This window comes from Piliocolobus tephrosceles, chromosome 12 (assembly GCF_002776525.5).
Source record: "Piliocolobus tephrosceles isolate RC106 chromosome 12, ASM277652v3, whole genome shotgun sequence".
In the NCBI taxonomy this organism is placed as follows: Eukaryota; Metazoa; Chordata; class Mammalia; order Primates; family Cercopithecidae; genus Piliocolobus; species Piliocolobus tephrosceles.
The window spans coordinates 61,786,115-61,793,677 of record NC_045445.1 but is presented as its reverse complement, the minus strand read 5'-3'; the positions used below and the strand labels follow the sequence as shown (position 1 = coordinate 61,793,677).

General features: G+C 37.4%; 1 protein-coding gene across 1 annotated transcript in view; it reads left to right on the top strand.

Annotated features, from left to right (window-relative positions):
• Positions 1-7,563, top strand: part of PCDH11X (protocadherin 11 X-linked) — an 808,894-nt gene that overhangs the window by 278,844 nt on the left and 522,487 nt on the right. The gene's annotated exons all lie outside the window — the stretch shown is intronic.

Below are 7,563 nucleotides of genomic sequence, written 5' to 3'. Positions count from 1 at the left end.
GAGTCCAAGTGATCTCATTGTTCAGTTCCCACCTATGAATGAGAACATGCGGTGTTTGGTTTTCTGTTCTTGCGATAGTTTGCTGAGACTGATGGTTTCCAGCTACATCCCTGTCCCTACAAAGGACACAAACTCATCCTTTTTTGTGGCTGCATAGTATTCCATGGTGTATATGTGCCACATTTTCTTAATCCACTCTGTCACTGATGGACATTTGGGTTGATTCCAAGTCTTTGCTATTGTGAATAGTGCTGCAGTGAACATACGTGTGCATGTGTCTTTATAGCAGCATGATTTATAATCCTTTGGGTATATCGCCAGTAATGGGATGGCTGGGTCATATGGTACTTCTATTTTTAGTTTTCTGATGAACCTCCAAACTTTTCTTCATAGTAGTTGTACTAATTTACATTCTGACCAATAATGCACAAAGGTTTTCTTTTCTCCACATCCTTACCAGCATTTGTTATTGCCTGACTTTTGGATAAAACCCATTTAAACTGTGGTGATGTCTCATTGTAGTTTTGATTTAAATTTATCAGAGGATCAATGATGTCGAGCACTTTTTATATGCCTGTTTGCCTTTTCATGTTTTCTATTCAGAAATGTCTATTCAAATCTTTTGCCCATTTTTAATTGGGTTGTTAGATTTTTTTTCCTGTAGAGTTGTTTGAGCTCCTTATATATTCTTATTATGAATCGATTGTCAGATGGTTTCCAAATAGTTTCTCCCTTTCTCTGGACTGTCTCATCACTTAGTTGATAATGTATTTTGTGATGCAGAAGCTTTTTAACTTGATGTGATTCCATTTGTCCATTTTGCTTTGGTTGCCTGTGTTTCTGGGGTATGACTGAAGAAATTTTTGCCCAGAACAATGTCTTAGAGAGTTTCTCCAAAGTTTTCTTGTAGCACTTTGATAGTCTTAGATTTAAGTCTTTTTATTGATTTTGATTTGATATTTTTATAAGGTGAGAGATAGAGATCAAGTTTCATTCTTCTGAATACGAATACCCAGTTTTTCCAGCATCATTCATTGAAGAGACTGACTTTTCCCCAGTGTATGTTCTTGGTACCTTTGTCAAAAATGAATTCACTGCAGGTGTATGGATTTGTTTCTGAGTTGTCTGTGCTGTTCCATTGATCTGTGTGTCTTTTTATGCTGGTGCCATGCTGTTTTGGTTATTATAGCTTTATAGCATAATTTGAAGTCAAGTAATATGATTCCTGTAGTGTTGTTCCTTGTGCTCAGGGTAGGTTTGGCTATTCTGAGTCTGAGTCTCTTATGATTCCATATACCTTTTAGAACTCTTTTTTTTCTATTTGTGTGAAAACTGTCATTGGTATTTTGCATTGAATCTGTAAATTGCTTTGGGTAGCATGGACATTTTATCAATATTGGCTCATGTGATTGATGAGCATGGAATATCTTGAATTTTTGTATCCTCTTTGTTTCATCTGTGCTTTATGGTATTCATTATAAAGATCCTTCACTTCTTTGGATAGGTTAATTCCTAGGTATTTCATTTTATTTATAGCTTTTGTAAATGGGATTACTTTTTTATTTCTTTTTCAAGCTGTTCACTGTTAGCATATAGAAATACTACTGATTTTTGTATCTTGATTTTGTGTCCTGCAACTCTACTGAATTTATTTATCAGTTCTAATTGTTTTTTGGTGGAGTCTAGGTTTTTCCAAAAAATCATATCAACTGCAAAGAAAGATAATTTCACTTCTTCCTTTAAATTTGGATGCCTTGCTAGGAGCAGTGGCTCACACCTGTAATTCCAGCATTTTGGGAGGCTGAGGTGGGCAGATAACTTGAGGTCAAGAGTTTAAGACCAGCCTGGCCAACAGGGTGAAACCCCTTCTCTACTAAAAACACAAAAATTAGCTGGGCGTGGTGGTGCATGCCTGTAATTCCAGCTACTTGGGAGGCTGAGGCACAAGAATCTCTTGAACCTTGGAGTCAGAGGTTGCAGTGAGCCAGGCTCTTACCACTGCACTCTAGCCTGGGTGACAGAGTGAGCTCTGTCTAAATAAATAAAGAGATAATTAAAAGTAAAAACAAATTTGGATGTCCTTTATTTCCTTCTCTTTTCTGATTGCTCTAGCTAGCACTTCTCATACTAGGTTGAGCAGTAGTGGTGAAAGTGGGCATCCTTGTCATGTTCCAAATATAAGAAGTAAGGCTTTAAGTTTTTCCCCATTAACTATGATATTAGCCCTAGATCTGTCATTTATTGCTATTATTATCTTGAGATATGTTACTTCTATACCTAGTTTTTGAGGGTTTTTATCAGGAAGGGATGTTTAATTTTATCAAATGCTTTTTAGCATCAGTTGAGATAACCATATGGTTTTTGTCCTTCATTCTGTTTATATGACATATCACATTGATTTGTATATGTGGAGTCATCTTTGCATCCTTGCAATACATCCCACTTGGTTATGATGGAAGCTCTATTTAATGTAATGTCTAATTGAGTTTGTAGCATTTTATTTAATATTTTTGCATCAATATTCACAAGAGATATTGGCCTGTAGTTTCCTTTTTTTGATACATCTTTGTCTGGCATCTTCTTTTGGTATCAGGGTAATAGTGGCCATATTGAATGAGTTTGGCAATAGTCCCTCTTCCTCTATTTTTTGAAAAGTTTGAGTAGAATTGGTACTAACTCTAATTTAAATGTTTGGTAGAGTTCAGCAGTGAAGCCAGCAGGTCTGAGGCTTTTCTTTCCTGGGAGACTTTATTTAGAGCTTCGATCTTGTTACTTGTTATTGGTCTGTTCAGAATTTGGATTTCTTCATGATTCCATGTTGGTAGATTGTATGTGTCTAGGAATTTATCTATTTCTTCTAGATTTTTCAATTTAAAGGCATGTAGTTGCTCATAGTAACCACTGATGATTCTTTGAATTTGTGGTATCCGTTGTAATGTCTCCTTTTTCATCTCTGATTTAATTTATTTTTATCTTCCATTTTCTTAGTTGGGCTACAGATTAGTAAATTTTGATTATATTTTCAAAGAAACCAGCTTTTCATTTCATTGATCTTCTATGTTGTTTTCCTCATTTCAAGTTCATTTAATTCTGTTCTGATCTTTATTAATTTCTTTTCTTCTATAATAATTTTGTATTGAGTTTGCTCTTGCTTTTCTAGTTCTCTAAGATGCATCATTGAGTTATTTATTTGAACTTTTTTTCGTTTGTTTTGATGTAGGCACTTAGAGCTATAAATTTCCCCCCTTAGTACTGCTTTTGCTATATCCCAAATATTTTGGTATATTGTGTTTCCATTTTCAGTTGTTTTGAGAAATTTTTAAATTTTCTTCTTAATTTCTTTATTGACCCACTGACTCAATGATCATTTAGGAACATATTGTTTAGTTTCCATGTGTTTTTATAGCTTCCACAATTCCTCTGGTTATTGATTTGTAGTTTTATTTCATTGTGGTCACAGAAGATTCTTGATATTAGTATTATTATTGTTATTAAAATGGAGTCTCACTCTGTTGCCCAGGCTGGAGTGCAGTTGCATGATCTCAGCTCACTGCAACCTCTGCTTTCCAGGTTCAAGTGATTTTCCAGCCTCAGCCTCCCAAGTAGCTGCGATTACATATGTGCACCATCACGCCTGGCTAACTTGTGTATTTTTAGTAGAGACAGGATTTCACTGTGTTGACCAGGCTGGTCTTCAACTCCTGACCTCAAGTGATCTGCCTGCCTTGGCCTCCCAAAGTGCTGGGATTACAAATGTGAGCCACTGTGCCCAGCCAGATTCGTGATATTATTTCAATTTTTTGAATGTTTTAAGACTAGTTTTGTGACTTATTATATAATCTATCATTGAGAATGATCCATGTGGGGGGCAGAAAACAATATGCATTCTGTAGCTGTTTGATGAAATGTTCTGTAAATATTAGTTCCATTTGTTCTACTGTGCAGATTAAATCTGAAGTTTCTTTGTTGATTTTCTGTGTGGAATATCTGTCCAATGCTGAAAGTGGGGTGAAGTCTCTAGCTATTATTGTATTGGGGTATACTACTCTCTTCAGCTCTAATACTTGGTTTATATGTCTTGGTGCTCCAGTGTTGGGTGCATATATATTTACAAATGTTAAATCTTCTTGTGGAATTAACCCCTTTATCATTATATAATGACTATTATTGTGTTTTATACTTTTTGTCTTTAAATATGTTTTGTCTAATGTCACTATACATACTCCTGGTCATTTTTGGTTTATATTAACATGGAATATCTTTTTCCATCTTCTTTTTTGTCTATGCTTATCTTTATAAATAAAATGTGTTTCTTGTAGGCAACAGATCATTGGGTCTTCTTTTATTAATAAATTCAACCACTCTGTCTTTTGATTGAAGAGTTTATTTATATTAAATGTTATTGTTGATAAGTTGGTACCTACTCCTGCCATTTTGTTATTTATTTTCAATCATTTTGTGGTCTTCTTTTTTTTCTGCCTTACTGTCTTCCTTTTAGTGAAGGTGATTTTCTGTGGTGGTATTGTTTAACTTCTTGCTTTTTAGTTTTTGTGTATCTATTGTATGATTTTTGCTTTGAGATTACCATGAGGCTTGCAACTATTATCTTAAAACTGATATTATCTTTTTGAGACAAAGTCTCGCCCTGTCATCCAGGCTGGAGTGCAGTGGCACGATTTTGACTCACTGCAACCTCCACCTCCTGGGTTCGAGTGATTCTCTTGCCTCAGCCCTGCAAGTAGCTGGGATTATAGGCATGTAACATCATACCCATCCAATTTTTGTATTTTTAGTAGAGACAGTGTTTTGTCATATTGGCCAGGCTGATTTGAAACTCCTGACCTCGGGTGATATACCCACCTTGGCCTCCCAAAGTGCTAGGATTACAGGTGTGAGCCACAGCAACCAACCTGATGTTTTAAACAGATAACAATAACACTGATTGCACAAACAAACATGAAAAAAAAAAAAAACTAATAAAAACTCTCCACTTTAACTTCATCCCCCCATTATTTTAACTTTTTATTGTTTTTCTTTATGTCTTATTTTGCTGTCTGTGCCTTGCAAAAATGTTTGAGTTATTATTTTTGATTGATTCATAATTTATTCTTTCTAATTAGAATAAGGGTAGTTTACACATCACCATTACAGTGTTATATTAGTTTGTATTTTTCTGTGTGCTTACTATTAATATGACCCATGAGTTTTGTATCAGGTGATTTCTTCTTGCTCATTATCATCCTTTTCTTTCAGATTGGAGATTTCCCTTTACCTTTTTTTGTTTGTTTGTTTTTTGTTTTTTGAGACAGAGTCTCGCTCTGTCGCCCAGGCTGGAGTGCAGTGGCACTATCTCAGCTCACTGCAAGCTCTGCCTCCCAGGTTCACGCCATTCTCCTGCCTAAGCCTCCTGAGTAGCTGGGACTACAGGCACCCACCACCATGCCCAGCTAATTTTTTATATGTTTAGTAGAGACAGGGTTTCACAGTGTTAACCAGGATGGTCTCGATCTCCTAACCTTGTGATCTGCCGGCCTTGGCCTCCCAGAGTGCTGGGATTACAGGCATGAGCCACCGTGCCTGGCCGGCACTGGTTTTTTTGACTTTTAATATTTAACTTGTGGCCAGATGTGGTAGCTCATGCCTGTAATCCCAGCACTTTGGGAGGCCAAGGTGGGCGGATCACCTGAGGTCAGGCATTCGAGACCAGCCTGGCCAACATGGTGAAACCCCGTCTCTACTAAAAGTACAAAAAAAAAAAAAAAAAAAAAAATTAGCTGGGTGTGGTGGCAGGTGCCTGTAATCCCAGCTACTCGGGAGGCTGAGGCAGGAGAATTACTTGAACCTGGGAGGCAGAGGTTGCAGTGAGCTGAGATCTCCCTTTAGTATTTCTTATAGGACATGAAATCCCTCAGGTTTTGATTGTGTGGGAAGGTCTTTATTTCTCCTTCATGCTTACAGAATATTTTCACCAGATATACTATTCTAGAGTAAAAATTTATTTCCTTCAGTCTAAATATGTCATGCCACTCTCTCTTGGCCTGTAAGGTTTCCACTGAAAAGTCTGATGCAAGATGTGTTAGAGCTTCAATGTATGTTATTTGTTTCTTTTCTCTTACTGTTTTTAAGGTCCTTTCTTTATCCTTAACCTTTTGGAGTTTGATTATTAAATGCCTTGAGGTAATCTCCTTTGGGCTAAATCTGCTTGGTATTCTGTAACTTTCTTATACTTGAGTGTTAATATCTTTCTCTAGGTTTGGAAAGTTCTCTGATATTATCCATTTGAATATACTTTCTATCCCTCTTTCTCTACCTCCTCTTTAAGGCCAGTAACTCTTTTTTTGTTGTTGTTTTTGAGATGGAGTCTTGCTCTATTGCCCAGGCTGGCGTGCAGTGGCATGATCTTGGCTCACTGCAACCTCTGCCTCCTGGGTTCAAGCGATTATTTTCCTGCCTCAGCCTCCTGAGTAGCTGGGACTACAGGCACATGCAACTGAACCCAACTAATTTTTTTTTTTTTCATTTTTAATAAAGACAGGGTTTCACCATGTTGGCCAGGGTGGTCTTGAACTCCTGACCTCGTGATCTGCTCACCTCCACCTCCCAAAGTGCTGGGTTTATAGTTGTGAGCCACTGCACCTGGCAAGGCCAGTAACTTATATGTGCCCTTTTGATGCTATTTGCTAGATCTTGTAGGCATGCTTCATAGTTTTTTATTCTTTTTTCTTTTGTCTCCTCTGACTGTGTATTTTTAAATAACCTGTCTTCAAGCTCACTAATTCTTTTGTCTGATTGATCACGTGTACTATTAAGAGAATCTGATGCATTATTCAGCATGTCAGTTGGATCTTTCCACTCTAGAGCTGTTGGATTTATCTGATAGAATTCTGAATTCCTTCTCTGTGTTATCTTGAATTTCTTTGATTTTCCTCAAAACAGCTTTTTTGAATTACCTCTCTGAAACATCATGTATCTCTCTTTCTCCAGGATTGGTCCCTGGTGCCTCATTTACTTCATATAGTGATGTAGTATTTTCCTGGATCGTATTGATATTTGTAAGTGTTCGTCAGTGTCTGGGCATTAAAGAGAGTTAGATATTTATTGCAGTTTTCACTGTCTGGGCTTGTTTTTGCCTATCCTTATAGGGAAGACTTTCTAGGAATTTGAAGGACCTGGGCTCCAAGTCTAATAATGCTGTGGTTCTTGAAGACTCACAGAGGTACCTCTTTGGTAGTCTCGGATAATATCTTTGGAAGAACTCTCTGAATTACCAGGCAGAGAGTGTGCTCTTTTCTCTTGCTTTCTCCCAAATAAATGAAGTCTCTTTTTCTGTGCTGAGCCATGTGCAACTGGGGGTGTGGTGATGCGAGCACCTCTGTGGCCACTACCGCTGGGACTTTACTGGGTCATTCCTGAAGCCAGCACAGTTCTCGCCCTTGCCCATGGTCTTCTCTTCAGGGTGGCAAGTTCCTATAAGCCCAGTGATGCTTTCTTGGAGCCAGGGATTATTCTATTCTACTGTGTCTAAGCTTACTCTCAAACCACAATACAAAGCCATTCCCACTG